This window comes from Oncorhynchus keta, unplaced genomic scaffold (assembly GCF_023373465.1).
Source record: "Oncorhynchus keta strain PuntledgeMale-10-30-2019 unplaced genomic scaffold, Oket_V2 Un_contig_9580_pilon_pilon, whole genome shotgun sequence".
Lineage (NCBI taxonomy): Eukaryota > Metazoa > Chordata > Actinopteri > Salmoniformes > Salmonidae > Oncorhynchus > Oncorhynchus keta.
In genome coordinates this window covers 59,534-80,234 of record NW_026290602.1, presented here as the reverse complement: position 1 = coordinate 80,234, position 20,701 = coordinate 59,534, and the positions used below count along the sequence as shown (strand labels likewise).

General features: G+C 44.8%; 1 protein-coding gene and 1 pseudogene across 1 annotated transcript in view; both read right to left on the bottom strand.

Annotated features, from left to right (window-relative positions):
- LOC118374151 (toll-like receptor 13) overlaps nt 1-20,701 on the bottom strand; it is a 62,820-nt pseudogene that overhangs the window by 28,669 nt on the left and 13,450 nt on the right.
- The window catches only part of LOC127927141 (cell migration-inducing and hyaluronan-binding protein-like), a 157,403-nt gene that overhangs the window by 133,434 nt on the left and 3,268 nt on the right, over nt 1-20,701 (bottom strand). Inside the window, 1 exon segment of the mRNA XM_052512933.1 lies at nt 10,932-10,982. The gene's annotated coding sequence lies outside the window, so the exon portion shown is untranslated.

The window sequence follows — 20,701 nt, the reverse complement described above, 5'->3', positions numbered from 1 at the left end:
CACAGACTGGATTTTGTCCCTAGTTGGGATGATCTATAATTAAGATGGGTAGCCCAACACAGACTGGATTTGTCCCTAGTTGGGATGATCTATAATTAAGATGGGTAGCCCAACACAGACTGGATTTTGTCCCTAGTTGGGATGATCTATAATTAAGATGGGTAGCCCAACACAGACTGGATTTGTCCTAGTTGGGATGATCTATAATTAAGATGGGTAGCCCAACACAGACTGGATTTGTCCCTAGTTGGGATGATCTATAATTAAGATGGGTAGCCCAACAGACTGGATTTGTCCCTAGTTGGGATGATCTATAATTAAGATGGGTAGCCCAACACAGACTGGATTTGTCCCTAGTTGGGATGATCTATAATTAAGATGGGTAGCCCAACACAGACTGGATTTTGTCCCTAGTTGGGATGATCTATAATTAAGATGGGTAGCCCAACACAGACTGGATTTGTCCCTAGTTGGGATGATCTATAATTAAGATGGGTAGCCCAACACAGACTGGATTTGTCCCTAGTTGGGATGATCTATAATTAAGATGGGTAGCCCAACAGACTGGATTTGTCCCTAGTTGGGATGATCTATAATTAAGATGGGTAGCCCAACACAGACTGGATTTGTCCCTAGTTGGGATGATCTATAATTAAGATGGGTAGCCCAACACAGACTGGATTTTGTCCCTAGTTGGGATGATCTATAATTAAGATGGGTAGCCCAACACAGACTGGATTTTGTCCCTAGTTGGGATGATCTATAATTAAGATGGGTAGCCCAACACAGACTGGATTTGTCCCTAGTTGGGATGATCTATAATTAAGATGGGTAGCCCAACAGACTGGATTTGTCCCTAGTTGGGATGATCTATAATTAAGATGGGTAGCCCAACAGACTGGATTTTGTCCCTAGTTGGGATGATCTATAATTAAGATGGGTAGCCCAACACAGACTGGATTTGTCCCTAGTTGGGATGATCTATAATTAAGATGGGTAGCCCAACACAGACTGGATTTTGTCCCTAGTTGGGATGATCTATAATTAAGATGGGTAGCCCAACACAGACTGGATTTTGTCCCTAGTTGGGATGATCTATAATTAAGATGGGTAGCCCAACAGACTGGATTTGTCCCTAGTTGGAATGATCTATAATTAAGATGGGTAGCCCAACAGACTGGATTTGTCCCTAGTTGGGATGATCTATAATTAAGATGGGTAGCCCAACAGACTGGATTTTGTCCCTAGTTGGGATGATCTATAATTAAGATGGGTAGCCCAACACAGACTGGATTTTGTCCCTAGTTGGGATGATCTATAATTAAGATGGGTAGCCCAACAGACTGGATTTGTCCCTAGTTGGGATGATCTATAATTAAGATGGGTAGCCCAACACAGACTGGATTTTGTCCCTAGTTGGGATGATCTATAATTAAGATGGGTAGCCCAACACAGACTGGATTTGTCCTAGTTGGGATGATCTATAATTAAGATGGGTAGCCCAACACAGACTGGATTTGTCCCTAGTTGGGATGATCTATAATTAAGATGGGTAGCCCAACACAGACTGGATTTGTCCCTAGTTGGGATGATCTATAATTAAGATGGGTAGCCCAACACAGACTGGATTTGTCCCTAGTTGGGATGATCTATAATTAAGATGGGTAGCCCAACACAGACTGGATTTTGTCCCTAGTTGGGATGATCTATAATTAAGATGGGTAGCCCAACACAGACTGGATTTGTTCCTAGTTGGGATGATCTATAATTAAGATGGGTAGCCCAACACAGACTGGATTTGTCCCTAGTTGGGATGATCTATAATTAAGATGGGTAGCCCAACACAGACTGGATTTGTCCCTAGTTGGGATGATCTATAATTAAGATGGGTAGCCCAACACAGACTGGATTTGTCCCTAGTTGGGATGATCTATAATTAAGATGGGTAGCCCAACACAGACTGGATTTTGTCCCTAGTTGGGATGATCTATAATTAAGATGGGTAGCCCAACAGACTGGATTTTGTCCCTAGTTGGGATGATCTATAATTAAGATGGGTAGCCCAACACAGACTGGATTTGTCCCTAGTTGGGATGATCTATAATTAAGATGGGTAGCCCAACAGACTGGATTTGTCCCTAGTTGGGATGATCTATAATTAAGATGGGTAGCCCAACACAGACTGGATTTGTCCCTAGTTGGGATGATCTATAATTAAGATGGGTAGCCCAACAGACTGGATTTGTCCCTAGTTGGGATGATCTATAATTAAGATGGGTAGCCCAACACAGACTGGATTTGTCCCTAGTTGGGATGATCTATAATTAAGATGGGTAGCCCAACACAGACTGGATTTGTCCCTAGTTGGGATGATCTATAATTAAGATGGGTAGCCCAACACAGACTGGATTTGTCCCTAGTTGGGATGATCTATAATTAAGATGGGTAGCCCAACACAGACTGGATTTGTCCCTAGTTGGGATGATCTATAATTAAGATGGGTAGCCCAACACAGACTGGATTTGTCCCTAGTTGGGATGATCTATAATTAAGATGGGTAGCCCAACAGACTGGATTTGTTCCTAGTTGGGATGATCTATAATTAAGATGGGTAGCCCAACAGACTGGATTTTGTCCCTAGTTGGGATGATCTATAATTAAGATGGGTAGCCCAACACAGACTGGATTTGTCCCTAGTTGGGATGATCTATAATTAAGATGGGTAGCCCAACACAGACTGGATTTTGTCCCTAGTTGGGATGATCTATAATTAAGATGGGTAGCCCAACAGACTGGATTTGTCCCCATGATCTTTAAGACGAGCCATGGAAAATCAGAGACAATGGACAGACCTGGAGATCTGTCGATCTGTCTGTCTGTCTGTCTGTCTGTCTGTCTGTCTGTCTGTCTGTCTGTCTGTCTGTCTGTCTGTCTGTCTGTCTGTACACAGCTCCTGTGCTCTCAACATCTGCAATATAAACTATCTATTGCAATGCAAGACAACACAAAGCAACACAACAGAAAGCATCACAACACGATGCAACACAACACAAAGCAACACAACACAAAGCAACACAACGCAACACAACACGATGCAACACAACACAAAGCAACACAACACAACACAACACAACACAAAGCAACACAACACAACACAAAGCAACACAACACAAAACACAACACAAAAACACAACACAACACAACACAAAGCAACACAACACAACACAACACAACACAAAGCAACACAACACAACACAACACAACACAACACAAAGCAACACAACACAAAGCAACACAACACAACACAAAGCAACACAACACAACACAACACAAAGCAACACAACATGTGTAGTGCAAAACACAACACAACATAAAGTGGATCTGTAGTGAGAGGCTGTGGAATTCTATTTAACCAAACAGAAACACTTCAAAGGACTGGGGCTTCATTTAAAAACAACAAGATGTTTTCATTCACTAAACCTGTTGCTCATTGTTCTCCTTTACCACAGCACACACCCACACTGTTTTACAACAGACACACACACACAGTCACAGAAAACATCACACATCATGAAGTATCATCGCTACAGATTCTAGACCAAACATAGTGATTCAAGCTCTTTCAAGCTTTCAATTGAAGGTGCCTATTGAAAATACACAAAGGTGCTCTTAGAAACTGAGGGAGGCGGAAAGGAGAGCTATGAAGCAATACAAACAACTCAAGTCAGGTCCGTCTGCTACAGCTGCATTACTGCTCTCAACTACGGTTAGTGTGAACATGATTCTATTGGAGAGTGAGTGAAGAGGAAGACGTCTACCTAGCATTTAGTACAAAACTAGATCCCTTCCTCAATGGGAGACGTCTACCTACCATTTAGTACAAAACTAGATCCCTTCCTCAATGGGAGACGTCTACCTACCATTTAGTACAAAACTAGATCCCTTCCTCAGTGGGAGACGTCTACCTACCATTTAGTACAAAACTAGATCCCTTCCTCAGTGGGAGACGTCTACCTACCATTTAGTACAAAACTAGATCCCTTCCTCAGTGGGAGACGTCTACCTACCATTTAGTACAAAACTAGATCCCTTCCTCAATGGGAGACGTCTACCTACCATTTAGTACAAAACTAGATCCCTTCCTCAGTGGGAGACGTCTACCTACCATTTAGTACAAAACTAGATCCCTTCCTCAATGGGAGACGTCTACCTACCATTTAGTACAAAACTAGATCCCTTCCTCAATGGAATACGTCTACCTACCATTTAGTACAAAACTAGATCCCTTCCTCAATGGAATACGTCTACCTACCATTTAGTACAAAACTAGATCCCTTCCTCAGTGGAATACGTCTACCTACCATTTAGTACAAAACTAGATCCCTTCCTCAGTGGGAGACGTCTACCTACCATTTAGTACAAAACTAGATCCCTTCCTCAGTGGGAGACGTCTACCTACCATTTAGTACAAAACTAGATCCCTTCCTCAGTGGGAGACGTCTACCTACCATTTAGTACAAAACTAGATCCCTTCCTCAGTGGGAGACGTCTACCTACCATTTAGTACAAAACTAGATCCCTTCCTCAATGGGGAAGACGTCTACCTACCATTTAGTACAAAACTAAATCCCTTCCTCAGTGGGAGACGTCTACCTACCATTTAGTACAAAACTAAATCCCTTCCTCAGTGGGAGACGTCTACCTACCATTTAGTACAAAACTAGATCCCTTCCTCAGTGGAAGACGTCTACCTACCATTTAGTACAAAACTAGATCCCTTCCTCAGTGGGAGACGTCTACCTACCATTTAGTACAAAACTAGATCCCTTCCTCAATGGGAGACGTCTACCTACCATTTAGTACAAAACTAGATCCCTTCCTCAGTGGGAGACGTCTACCTACCATTTAGTACAAAACTAGATCCCTTCCTCAGTGGGAGACGTCTACCTACCATTTAGTACAAAACTAGATCCCTTCCTCAGTGGAATACGTCTACCTACCATTTAGTACAAAACTAGATCCCTTCCTCAGTGGGAGACGTCTACCTACCATTTAGTACAAAACTAGATCCCTTCCTCAGTGGGAGACGTCTACCTACCATTTAGTACAAAACTAGATCCCTTCCTCAGTGGGAGACGTCTACCTACCATTTAGTACAAAACTAGATCCCTTCCTCAATGGGAGACGTCTACCTACCATTTAGTACAAAACTAGATCCCTTCCTCAGTGGGAGACGTCTACCTACCATTTAGTACAAAACTAGATCCCTTCCTCAATGGAATACGTCTACCTACCATTTAGTACAAAACTAGATCCCTTCCTCAGTGGGAGACGTCTACCTACCATTTAGTACAAAACTAGATCCCTTCCTCAGTGGGAGACGTCTACCTACCATTTAGTACAAAACTAGATCCCTTCCTCAGTGGGAGACGTCTACCTACCATTTAGTACAAAACTAGATCCCTTCCTCAGTGGGAGACGTCTACCTACCATTTAGTACAAAACTAGATCCCTTCCTCAGTGGAATACGTCTACCTACCATTTAGTACAAAACTAGATCCCTTCCTCACCTACCTACCATTTAGTACAAAACTAGATCCCTTCCTCAGTGGGAGACGTCTACCTACCATTTAGTACAAAACTAGATCCCTTCCTCAGTGGGAGACGTCTACCTACCATTTAGTACAAAACTAGATCCCTTCCTCAGTGGGAGACGTCTACCTACCATTTAGTACAAAACTAGATCCCTTCCTCAGTGGGAGACGTCTACCTACCATTTAGTACAAAACTAGATCCCTTCCTCAGTGGGAGACGTCTACCTACCATTTAGTACAAAACTAGATCCCTTCCTCAGTGGAATACGTCTACCTACCATTTAGTACAAAACTAGATCCCTTCCTCAGTGGGAGACGTCTACCTACCATTTAGTACAAAACTAGATCCCTTCCTCAGTGGAATACGTCTACCTACCATTTAGTACAAAACTAGATCCCTTCCTCAGTGGGAGACGTCTACCTACCATTTAGTACAAAACTAGATCCCTTCCTCAGTGGGAGACGTCTACCTACCATTTAGTACAAAACTAGATCCCTTCCTCAGTGGGAGACGTCTACCTACCATTTAGTACAAAACTAGATCCCTTCCTCAGTGGGAGACGTCTACCTACCATTTAGTACAAAACTAGATCCCTTCCTCAGTGGGAGACGTCTACCTACCATTTAGTACAAAACTAGATCCCTTCCTCAGTGGGAGACGTACCATTTAGTACACCTACCATTTAGTACAAAACTAGATCCCTTCCTCAGTGGGAGACGTCTACCTACCATTTAGTACAAAACTAGATCCCTTCCTCAGTGGGAGACGTCTACCTACCATTTAGTACAAAACTAGATCCCTTCCTCAGTGGGAGATCTCCCTACCATTTAGTACAAAACTAGATCCCTTCCTCAGTGGGAGACGTCTACCTACCATTTAGTACAAAACTAGATCCCTTCCTCAATGGGAGACGTCTACCTACCATTTAGTACAAAACTAGATCCCTTCCTCAGTGGGAGACGTCTACCTACCATTTAGTACAAAACTAGATCCCTTCCTCAGTGGGAGACGTCTACCTACCATTTAGTACAAAACTAGATCCCTTCCTCAGTGGGAGACGTCTACCTACCATTTAGTACAAAACTAGATCCCTTCCTCAGTGGGAGACGTCTACCTACCATTTAGTACAAAACTAGATCCCTTCCTCAATGGAATACGTCTACCTACCATTTAGTACAAAACTAGATCCCTTCCTCAATGGGAGACGTCTACCTACCATTTAGTACAAAACTAGATCCCTTCCTCAGTGGGAGACGTCTACCTACCATTTAGTACAAAACTAGATCCCTTCCTCAGTGGGAGACGTCTACCTACCATTTAGTACAAAACTAGATCCCTTCCTCAGTGGGAGACGTCTACCTACCATTTAGTACAAAACTAGATCCCTTCCTCAGTGGGAGACGTCTACCTACCATTTAGTACAAAACTAGATCCCTTCCTCAGTGGGAGACGTCTACCTACCATTTAGTACAAAACTAAATCCCTTCCTCAGTGGGAGACGTCTACCTACCATTTAGTACAAAACTAAATCCCTTCCTCAGTGGGAGACGTCTACCTACCATTTAGTACAAAACTAGATCCCTTCCTCAGTGGGAGACGTCTACCTACCATTTAGTACAAAACTAGATCCCTTCCTCAATGGGAGACGTCTACCTACCATTTAGTACAAAACTAGATCCCTTCCTCAGTGGGAGACGTCTACCTACCATTTAGTACAAAACTAGATCCCTTCCTCAGTGGGAGACGTCTACCTACCATTTAGTACAAAACTAGATCCCTTCCTCAGTGGGAGACGTCTACCTACCATTTAGTACAAAACTAGATCCCTTCCTCAGTGGGAGACGTCTACCTACCATTTAGTACAAAACTAGATCCCTTCCTCAGTGGGAGACGTCTACCTACCATTTAGTACAAAACTAGATCCCTTCCTCAGTGGGAGACGTCTACCTACCATTTAGTACAAAACTAGATCCCTTCCTCAGTGGGAGACGTCTGTCTACCTACCATTTAGTACAAAACTAAATCCCTTCCTTAGTGGAAGACGTCTACCTGTCAACCTAGCTTTCATTGAACAATCCACAAGACATGGCAATAGCTTAGCTCTAGGACAGAAATAAATACATGTTAAAATGAGTGTTTATGAAAATGTATCACTGAAACACATTGAACTTCTGGAATGAACTCCCCGGTTGGTATGATATATCAGGCAAATAACATCTTTCTTCTTCCATTTTCTTCTCTTGCTCTTTCTTCCCTTTTCAATTCTATCTATATTCATGCTCTTGTATTGGGAGGGATGGGTTCTCCCATCTCATAGCCCTCTGGGTGCTGGGGAACTTGAAATGTACACACACACACACACACACACACACACACACACCACATGCTCGTACACACATGCTCTCTCACACACACACACTGGGACCATGCTCCCACCCATCCAGGACATCTACTTGAAACAGTGCCTGAGGAAGGCCTGCAGCATCGTCACGGACCCCCTCCCTTTGGACAACTGAGACATGGATTGTCTATGTTTGCCATTCAATGGGTGAATGGACAAGACAAAATATCTAAGTGCCTTTGAACGGTGTATGGTAGTAGGTGCCAGGCGCACCGGTTTGAGTGTGTCACAAACGGGTTTTTCACACTCAACAGTTTCCTGTGTGTATCAAGAATGGTTCACCACCCAAAGGACATCCAGCCAACTTGACACAACTGTGGACCAGCATCCCTGTGGAACGCTTTTGACCTCTTGTAGAGTCCAAGCCCCGTCAACTCAATATTAGGAAGGTGTTCCTAATGTTTTGTACACTCAGTGTATACATTCATGTTACACACACATTATAACTGCTGCTTACCAGACTGTTATTAACCTGCTCAGTTGATACACTTCCCTCCAATCCCCCATTGACCAGAACACATGTACATATCGGACTAGACATTGTTCCTTCCTGTTTTATACTTGTACTAAAATGTTTATTCTATTCTACTGAGCCATTTACTTTATGTTTGCAGTCTTATATTTTATTACTGGTTATTGTTGCTGCATTGTGGAGAAGGAACCTGCAAGTAAGCATTTCATTGGACGATGTATACCATGTGTATCCTGTACATACTGTTAGACTAATATGTGCACACACACACCTCCACACACACACCTCCACACACACACGCCTCCACACACACACACGCCTCCACACACACACACACCTCCACACACACACACACACACACACACACACACCTCCACACACACACACCTCCACACACACACACACACACCTCCACACACACACACACACACACTCCACACACACACACACACCTCCACACACCTCCACACACACTCCACACACACACACTCCACACACACACACACACTCCACACACACACACACTCCCACACACACACACACACACACACACACACACACACACACCTCCACACACACACACACTCCACACACACACACACCCTCCACACACACACACACCTCCACACACACACACCTCCACACACACACACACCTCCACACACACACACACCTCCACACACACACACACCTCCACACACACACACCTCCACACACACACACCTCCACACACACACACACCCTCCACACACACACACCTCCACACACACACACACACACACCTCCACACACACACACCTCCACACACACACACCTCACACACACACACACCTCCACACACACACACCTCCACACACACACACCTCCACACACACACCCCCACACACACACACCTCCACACACACACACCTCCACACACACACACCTCCACACACACACACTCCACACACACACACACACACACACACACACACCTCCACACACACCTCCACACACACACACCTCCTAAGCCCTCAGAGTAGTGGGGTTGAAAGTAGGAACACCCTGTATGGAAGAAAGAGGCCATGCTAGGATACACTCTGTATGGGTCCTGGGGTGACTTAAAACAAATTGAAACCACACACACCTCCACACACACACACACCTCCACACACACACACACACACACACACACTCCACACACACACACACACACACACACACACACACACACACACACACACACACACACACACACACACACACACACACACACACACACACCTCACACACACACACACACACACCCCCACACACACACCTCCACACACACACACACACACACACACACACACACACCTCCACACACACACCTCCACACACACACACACACCTCCTAAGCCCTCAGAGTAGTGGGGTTGAAAGTAGGAACATCCTGTATGGAAGAAAGAGGCCATGCTAGGATACACTCTGTATGGGTCCTGGGGTGACTTAAAACAAATTGAAACCACACACACCTCCAATGACTGGAGAAACTACATCAGGAAGACATACACATCCCTGGGGTCTCACTTAACACACACACACACACACACACACACACACTGATCTTGTTAACTTATATAAGTATTGAATAAGTAATACATGCTGAAGTGAACAACTACACACTAAACATGCCGTTAGCATCATCAGAATCACCTCAACATGACTTATCATCCGAGCAGAGCTAAATTAAAATATGTCATCAATTCTGCCTCTCCAGCTTTCCGACATTCATTTAGAACACGAGACACAAATCTGGGGCTGGTACTGCTGAATTACTAGGATAAACCAACCAGCTAACATCAGAAACAAGCCTTGGGGAGACACAGACAGACAGCACCAACAATGGCATCTGCAACCGGCCTTGGACGGACGGACGGACGGACAGACAGGACAGATGGACAGAGAGAGAGACAGAGAGAGACAGAGAGAGAGACAGAGAGAGAGACAGAGAGAGAGAGAGAGAGAGAGAGACAGAGAAGACAGAGAGAGAGAGACACACACACACTGTGTGCCATACGACAGCCATCAGCTAGATGAGATTGACACGTAGCAGGCAGATGAAAGACAAGACTCAGCCCTCTGTTCATTCCTCCCTGCAGTCACATTCTACTGAGGTCTCTGACTTTCATACATCCATTATTCCCCACACACACACACACACACACACACACACACACACACACACACACACACACACACACACACACACACACACACACACACACACACACACACACACACACACACACACACACACACACACACACACACACACCATGCAGTGCTGGGGATCGACTCGTGGAATCTGTGCCTTGCAGAATACTGGGGAGCACGCTGTCGGGAGCACTTACACACACAGATAAAGCTGTGTATGTATTTGTGTATGCATTTGTTTATGTGTGTGTATGTGTGTGTGTATATCTGTATGTGTGTACTCACCTTGTCACCACAGTCAAGCGGGCTGGATCCACTCTTGTTCCCACAGTCTTCCTGAAACACAGAGAAAATCACAAGCCACATTTTGGTTGTTTGTCTATTCAATTCAGTCCTGTATGAAAACAAATTTCTCTCCCCATTACTTAGATGTTTGTTCTTACAGTATATTCCTTGAGAGCTTGATTCTCTGATTGTATGAGATTGATTCAAGTGTTAAATTTGTTTTTCTTTCCAAAATGAAACCAGTCGAAACCTGGTGATGACCAAATTAATATCCATCAAGTCTCCTATGATTTGTGATGGGCTGGATCGAAAAAGTCCTATTTCTCCTCCAGGATGTGACAGTAACTTGTTGGTATTCTACCAGCTCTCTCAATTTCCTATTTTCATCAAGGGAATATGATAGAGTATCCTTCTCTCTTTCTGTCTATCCTCAACCCCCACCCCTCTCTCTTTCTCCAATCCCATCTTTCTCTCAGTTCTTTCAAACCAAATCGCTCTCCAAACCATCCTATTTTCTCCAATCTCTCTCCATTCCAACCCCTCCCTCTCTCCATCTCCCCTTCTCTCTTACTCCCCCCACCTCTCTAACCCAATCTCTCTCCCTTCCAACCCCTCCCTCTCCCCATCACCCCTTCTCTCTTACTCCCCCCCACCTCTCTAACCCAATCTCTCTCCCTTCCAACCCCTCCCTCTCCCCATCACCCCTTCTCTCTTACTCCCCCACCTCTCTAACCCAATCTCTCTCCCTTCCAACCCCTCCCTCTCCCCATCACCCCTTCTCTCTTACTCCCACCCACCTCTCTAACCCAATATCTCTCCCTTCCAACCCCTCCCTCTCCCCATCAACCCTTATCTCTTACTCCCCCACCTCTCTAACCCAATCTCTCTCCCTTCCAACCCCTCCCTCTCCCCATCACCCCTTCTCTCTTACTCCCACCCACCTCTCTAACCCAATCTCTCTCCCTTCCAACCCCTCCCTCTCCCCATCACCCCTTCTCTCTTACTCCCCCCACCTCTCTAACCCAATCTCTCTCCCTTCCAACCCCTCCCTCTCTCCATCGCTCCAGCCTCTCTAACCCAATCTCTCTCCCTTCCAACCCCTCCCTCTCTCCATCGCTCCAGCCTCTCTAACCCAATCTCTCTCCCTTCCAACCCCTCCCTCTCTCCATCGCTCCATCCTCTCTAACCCAATCTCTCTCCCTTCCATCCCCTCCCTCTCTCCATCGCTCCAGCCTCTCTAACCCAATCTCTCTCCCTTCCAACCCCTCCCTCTCTCCATCGCTCCATCCTCTCTAACCCAATCTCTCTCCCTTCCAACCCCTCCCTCTCTCCATCGCTCCATCCTCTCTAACCCAATCTCTCTCCCTTCCAACCCCTCCCTCTCTCCATCGCTCCATCCTCTCTAACCCAATCTCTCTCCTTCCAACCCCTCCCTCTCTCCATCGCTCCAGCCTCTCTAACCCAATCTCTCTCCTTCCAACCCCTCCCTCTCTCCATCGCTCCAGCCTCTCTAACCCAATCTCTCTCCCTTCCAACCCCTCCCTCTCTCCATCGCTCCATCCTCTCTAACCCAATCTCTCTCCCTTCCATCCCCTCCCTCTCTCCATCGCTCCAGCCTCTCTAACCCAATCTCTCTCCCTTCCAACCCCTCCCTCTCTCCATCGCTCCATCCTCTCTAACCCAATCTCTCTCCCTTCCAACCCCTCCCTCTCTCCATCGCTCCATCCTCTCTAACCCAATCTCTCTCCCTTCCAACCCCTCCCTCTCTCCATCGCTCCATCCTCTCTAACCCAATCTCTCTCCCTTCCAACCCCTCCCTCTCTCCATCGCTCCAGCCTCTCTAACCCAATCTCTCTCCCTTCCAACCCCCCCCCTCTCTCCATCGCTCCAGCCTCTCTAACCCAATCTCTCTCCTTCCAACCCCTCCCTCTCTCCATCTCTCCAGCCTCTCTAACCCAATCTCTCTCCTTCCAACCCCTCCCTCTCTCCATCGCTCCATCCTCTCTAACCCAATCTCTCTCCCTTCCATCCCCTCCCTCTCTCCATCGCTCCAGCCTCTCTAACCCAATCTCTCTCCCTTCCAACCCCTCCCTCTCTCCATCGCTCCAGCCTCTCTAACCCAATCTCTCTCCCTTCCATCCCCTCCCTCTCTCCATCGCTCCAGCCTCTCTAACCCAATCTCTCTCCCTTCCAACCCCTCCCTCTCTCCATCGCTCCAGCCTCTCTAACCCAATCTCTCTCCCTTCCAACCCCTCCCTCTCTCCATCTCTCCAGCCTCTCTAACCCAATCTCTCTCCCTTCCATCCCCTCCCTCTCTCCATCGCTCCAGCCTCTCTAACCCAATCTCTCTCCCTTCCAACCCCTCCCTCTCTCCATCGCTCCAGCCTCTCTAACCCAATCTCTCTCCCTTCCAACCCCTCCCTCTCTCCATCTCTCCAGCCTCTCTAACCCAATCTCTCTCCCTTCCAACCCCTCCCTCTCTCCATCTCTCCAGCCTCTCTAGGAAGTGACAGGTAGTTTATTCCCTCCTGTTCTGACAGATGTCAGCTTTGACAACCCTGCCTCATCCTCCACAAGGATTACTCTCCTTCCAAGAGATATGGCTCTGTGTATCGCATCCTCTAACGTGCACACTAGTGCTGTCAAATTCAAATCTCGACCTGGAAGCCAGTTCCTCTGCTTTTTCATTCTTCCTAATCAGGGACTGATTTCAACCTGCGACACCAGGTGGCTGCAATAATGATCAGGTCCGGACCTCGTAGGGTCAGAGTTCAATACCCCTGCTCTAGAGGTTGATGCCTTATTTGAGGAATATGTAACATTCTGTCTCTCATGTCCCAGAGGAGAGTAGGCATATACATTGACTGGACAAAACATGATGAACGCCTGCAGAAAGCTAGAGGACAGTAGGCATATACACTGACTTGACAAAACATTATGAACACCTGCTGAAAGCTAGAGGAGAGTAGGCATATACACTGACTTGACAAAACATTATGAATGCCTGCTGAAAGCTAGAGGAGAGTAGGAATATACACTGACTTGACAAAACATTATGAACACCTGCTGAAAGCTAGAGGAGAGTAGGCATATACACTGACTTGACAAAACATTATGAATGCCTGCTGAAAGCTAGAGGAGAGTAGGAATATACACTGACTTGACAAAACATTATGAACACCTGCTGAAAGCTAGAGGACAGTAGGAATATACACTGACTGGACAAAACATTATGAACACCTGCTGAAAGCTAGAGGAGAGTAGGCATATACACTGACTTGACAAAACATTATGAATGCCTGCTGAAAGCTAGAGGAGAGTAGGAATATACACTGACTGGACAAAACATTATGAACACCTGCTGAAAGCTAGAGGAGAGTAGGCATATACACTGACTTGACAAAACATTATGAACGCCTGCTGAAAGCTAGAGGAGAGTAGGCATATACACTGACTTGACAAAACATTATGAACACCTGCTGAAAGCTAGAGGAGAGTAGGCATATACACTGACTGGACAAAACATTATGAACACCTGCTGAAAGCTAGAGGAGAGTAGGCATATACACTGACTGGACAAAACATTATGAACACCTGCTGAAAGCTAGAGGAGAGTAGGCATATACACTGACTGGACAAAACATTATGAACACCTGCTGAAAGCTAGAGGAGAGTAGGCATATACACTGACTGGACAAAACATTATGAACACCTGCTGAAAGCTAGAGGAGAGTAGGCATATACACTGACTGGACAAAACATTATGAACACCTGCTGAAAGCTAGAGGAGAGTAGGCATATACACTGACTGGACAAAACATTATGAACACCTGCACAAGCTAGGAATCTCTTATTGATGTCAGTTGTTAAATCCATTTCAAATCAGTGTAGATGAGGGGAGGAGACAGGTTAAATAAGGATTTTAAGCCTTGAGACATGGATAGTGTATGTGTGCCATTCAGAGGGTGAATGGGCAAGTCTTTGAACACCTGTGAAAGTAGTAGGTGGCAGTCAGACCAGTTTGAGTGTGTCAAGAACTGCAACACTGCTGGGTTTTTCATGCTCTACAGTTTCCCATGTGTGTCAAGAATGGTCCACCACCTAAAGGACATCCAGACAACTTGACACAACATTGGGAAGCATTTGAGCCAACATGGGACAGCATCCCTGTTGAAAGCTTTCAACACCTTGTAGAGTCCAAGTCCCAACGAATTGAGGCTGTTATGAAGTTATTAATGCTAACACCTGCCAGGCACAATGCTCCCTTAATAATAAATCATTCAAATGTACCCTGTTGCTCCCTTAATAATAAATCATCCAAATGTACCCTGTTGTTCCCTTAATGATAAATCATCCAAATGTACCCTGTTGCTCCCTTAATAATACATCATCCAAATGTACCCTGTTGCTCCCTTAATAATAAATCATCCAAATGTACCCTGTTGCTCCCTTAATAATAAATCATCCAAATGTACCCTGTTGCTCCCTTAATAATAAATCATTCAAATGTACCCTGTTGCTCCCTTAATAATAAATCATCCAAATGTACCCTGTTGCTCCCTTAATAATAAATCATCCAAATATACCCTGTTGTTCCCTTAATGATAAATCATCCAAATGTACCCTGTTGCCCCCTTAATGATAAATCATCCAAATGTACCCTGTTGCTCCCTTAATGATAAATCATCCAAATGTACCCTGTTGCTCCCTTAATAATAAATCATCCAAATGTACCCTGTTGCTCCCTTAATGATAAATCATCCAAATGTACCCTGTTGCTCCCTTAATAATAAATCATCCAAATATACCCTGTTGTTCCCTTAATGATAAATCATCCAAATGTACCCTGTTGCTCCCTTAATGATAAATCATCCAAATGTACCCTGTTGCTCCCTTAATGATAAATCATCCAAATGTACCCTGTTGCTCCCTTAATAATAAATCATCCAAATGTACCCTGTTGCTCCCTTAATGATAAATCATCCAAATGTACCCTGTTGCTCCCTTAATGATAAATCATCCAAATGTACCCTGTTGCTCCCTTAATAATAAATCATCCAAATGTACCCTGTTGCTCCCTTAATAATAAATCATCCAAATGTACCCTTTTGCTCCCTTAATAATAAATCATCCAAATGTACCCTGTTGCTCCATTAATGATAAATCATCCAAATGTACCCTGTTGCTCCCTTAATAATAAATCATCCAAATGTACCCTGTTGCTCCCTTAATAATAAATCATCCAAATGTACCCTGTTGCTCCCTTAATAATAAATCATACAAATGTACCCTGTTGCTCCATTAATAATAAATCATCCAAATGTACCCTTTTGCTCCCTTAATAATAAATCATCCAAATGTACCCTTTTGCTCCCTTAATAATAAATCATCCAAATGTACCCTGTTGCTCCCTTAATAATAAATCATCCAAATGTACCCTGTTGCTCCCTTAATAATAAATCATACAAATGTACCCTGTTGCTCCATTAATAATAAATCATCCAAATGTACCCTTTTGCTCCCTTAATAATAAATCATCCAAATGTACCCTTTTGCTCCCTTAATAATAAATCATCCAAATGTACCCTGTTGCTCCCTTAATAATAAATCATCCAAACGTACCCTGTTGCTCCCTTAATAAATAATCATCCAAATGTACCCTGTTGCCAAATACAAACCCCCCCATGGTTTCAGACCTAACCCCCACTCTCCCTTACACTATTACTCATCACCAGTCTGACACACACACACACACACACACACACACACACACACACACACACACACACACACACATACACACAACCTGTCCAAACACATCTCTTGGCACACACAGCAGTCAGGCTCCTGTGTGAGGATAATAAGGCTAACCTGTCCAAACACATCTCTTGGCAACTTAGCAGTCAGGCTTGCATTTACAGCCAGATGTCCCAACTGTGTGTGTGTGTGTGTGTGTGTGTGTGTGTGTGTGTGTGTGTGTGTGTGTGTGTGTGTGTGTGTGTGTGTGTGTGTGTGTGTGTGTGTGTGTGTGTGTGTGTGTGTGTGTGTGTGTGTGTGTGTGTGTGTGTGGATAAGCCTGGATGAACATGAGGTCAGTGGTATAATGTTAAGACAGTATGGAGAGTGGGCCGTCTGCATCTTGTCTGACAGAACCATGTCAGGTCAAATGGCTGCTGAGGAACACCCTGATTAGACATGAAGCATTCTTGGCCTATCGTGTCAAGCCTCTAAGGGCTTGTATTAAAAACACACACACAGCAAATGTAAAAAACACACACAACAAATACCAGATAAAAAGGATCCATATGGTTCCTGTCCAACTGGAGAGCCGTAAATAGCTTGGCTTGCATTTTGGGTAACAGGAAATGAATGCCGCTCGCAGTCTAAGGCGGATTGTTTTTCTATTAAAACTGAATTCTAAATGTTTTATCCATGTGAGGATTTCATATGGACACATAATCATTCATAAATGTTTATGCAAACTAGTCTTATTAAATAATGTATGAATGTCTACTACTCTACTATTGCTGTTCCAAATGGATATTTCTGTTTGGACAATGGAACCACTTTCAGACTACAGTACAAAGTAGCTATACAGTCCTGGGTCAAACAATGTGCAAAAACCTCATTTGTGATGTGTATGCCACAGGTGGCTGGTGGCACCTTAATTGGGGAGGATGGGCTCATTGGGGAGGAATGGAATCTATGGAATGGTATCAAACGCATGGATTCCATATGTTTGAAAGCACTCCATTCCAGCCATTATTATAAGCCGTCCTCCCCTCACCAGCCTCCTGTGTGCTTTACTTAGATGTGTGCATAACTTACTATAAGCATTAGTGGAGGCTGATGAGGGCAGGATGGCTCATAGTAATGGCTGGAATGTAGTGTAATGGAATGATAACATGTGTTTGGTACCATTCCATAGATCCCGTTCCAGACATTACTATGAGCCCGTCTTCCAATTTAAAGTGCCACCAGCCACCACTGGTATGCATTGATGTCAATAGATGTGTATGGAAACCTTGAGTTACGTGCAAGAACCTAAAGTTAGGATTTTGGCCCAAGTGTCTACAAAGTGTCCTTGTAAGGGTCTTTCTGAGCGTACTGCTATATCAATGTGACAGATTATGACAACTAAGAAAGGACAGAGTGAAAGACAGAGATAGAAAGAAAGAAAGAAAAAAGGCAGACACAGAGACATACAGACACAGAGACATACCGACACAGAGACATACAGACAGAGAGACATACAGACATACAGACATAGAGACATACAGACACAGAGACATACAGACACAGAGACATACAGACAGAGAGAGAGACATAAAGAAAGAAAAAGGCAGACAGAGAGACATACAGACAGAGAGAGACATACAGACACAGAGACATACAGACAGAAAGACACAGACCGAGAGAGAGAGAGAAAGAAAGAAAGAAAAAAGGCAGACACAGAGACATACAGACAGAGAGACATACAAACAGAGAGAGAGACATACAGACAGAGAGAGAGACATACAGACAGAGAGAGACACATACAGAGACAAAGTAGGAATAGACACAGAGACATACAGACAGAAAGACATACAGACAGAAAGACATACAGACAGAGAGAGAGAGAAAGAAAAAAGGCAGACACAGAGACATACAGACAGAGAGATATACAGACAGTGAAATACAAACAGAGAGAGAGACACACAGACAGAGCGAGAGATAGACAAATACAGACAGAGAGAGACACATACAGACAGAGAGATCTGTCAGTGTCCACCTGTCTGCCGGGTCAGATTAGGGCTAGCCAAGTCAACACACACACACACACACACACACACACACACACACACACACACACACACACACACACACACACACACACACACACACACACACACACACACACACACACACACACACACACACACACACACACACACACACACACACACACACACACAAACCAAAATAACCCCCAGCGGAGGAGGAGAAAGCAAGATGCTAAGCCAAGCCATGGAAACGCCTGGTATCAATTTACACCATGTTATCCACTTCTTGGACCGATCACTGTTTTATTTAATTAATTAACTCCTTAGCCTCAGTCCCAAATGACACCCTAGTCCCTACATACTGCACTCCATTAGACTACATGCCAGGGGGAACTAGCTGCAAGGCTGGCAGGGTGAGACGGGACAACAACCACTCAGAACAACTTCACACCCCATTAAGGGCTTGATGGATAGGCCAAAACTACTAGAAGATACATCCTAAATGGCACCCTATTCCCTATTGGGCCCTGTTCAAAAGTAGTGCACTATGTAGGAAATAGGGTGCCATTTGGTTTCTGCTTGGCACCTTGTACAATATAATATGAAGAGCTGGTATTTTCCTGAAGAGGCAGAGAGCAACTCGCCAAGCCAGAAGGCTTGTACAGACACATGAGCGAGGGAAGGTGTGTGTGTGTGTTTGTGTTACTTTCCCCTCTGAAACTATGCTGGAGCCCTGATGGTTTCTTGGAGTAAATGGTGGCCTCTGGCAGCTCGCTCCCTCGTCTACGATGGCAGTGTGTATTTGTGTGTGTGTGCTCCCCAGTGTTCCACAACATATGCGTGCCAAGAACTCCTGAATCTCTGTCTCAGAGTGACTCACCCACACAGTAGAGATAGAAATAGTGTAGAAATAGACCTAGCAGAATGTACATATAAAAACAAAACCAGCAGAATAGACATAGAAATAGACCTAGCAGAATTAACATAGAAAGAGACCTAGCGGAATTAACATAGAAAGAGACCTAGCGGAATTAACATAGAAAGAGACCTAGCAGAAGGGACATAGAAAGAGACCTAGCAGAAGGAACATAGAAAGAGACCTAGCAGAAGGGGCATAGAAAGAGACCTAGCAGAAGGGGCATAGAAAGAGACCTAGCAGAAGGGACATAGAAAGAGACCTAGCAGAAGGGACATAGAAAGAGACCTAGCAGAAGGGACATAGAAAGAGACCTAGCAGAAGGGACATAGAAAGAGACCTAGCAGAAGGGGCATAGAAAGAGACCTAGCAGAAGGGACATAGAAAGAGACCTAGCAGAAGGGGCATAGAAAGAGACCTAGCAGAAGGGACATAGAAAGAGACCTAGCAGAAGGGACATAGAAAGAGACCTAGCAGAAGGGACATAGAAAGAGACCTAGCAGAAGGGACATAGAAAGAGACCTAGCAGAAGGGACATAGAAAGAGACCTAGCAGAAGGGGCATAGAAAGAGACCTAGCAGAAGGGACATAGAAAGAGACCTAGCAGAAGGGGCATAGAAAGAGACCTAGCAGAAGGGGCATAGAAAGAGACCTAGCGGAATTAACATAGAAAGAGACCTAGCGGAATTAACATAGAAAGAGACCTAGCAGAAGGGGCATAGAAAGAGACCTAGCAGAAGGGGCATAGAAAGAGACCTAGCAGAAGGGACATAGAAAGAGACCTAGCAGAAGGGACATAGAAAGAGACCTAGCAGAAGGGACATAGAAAGAGACCTAGCAGAAGGGGCATAGAAAGAGACCTAGCAGAAGGGACATAGAAAGAGACCTAGCAGAAGGGGCATAGAAAGAGACCTAGCAGAAGGGGCATAGAAAGAGACCTAGCAGAAGGGGCATAGAAAGAGACCTAGCGGAATTAACATAGAAAGAGACCTAGCGGAATTAACATAGAAAGAGACCTAGCAGAAGGGGCATAGAAAGAGACCTAGCAGAAGGGGCATAGAAAGAGACCTAGCAGAAGGGACATAGAAAGA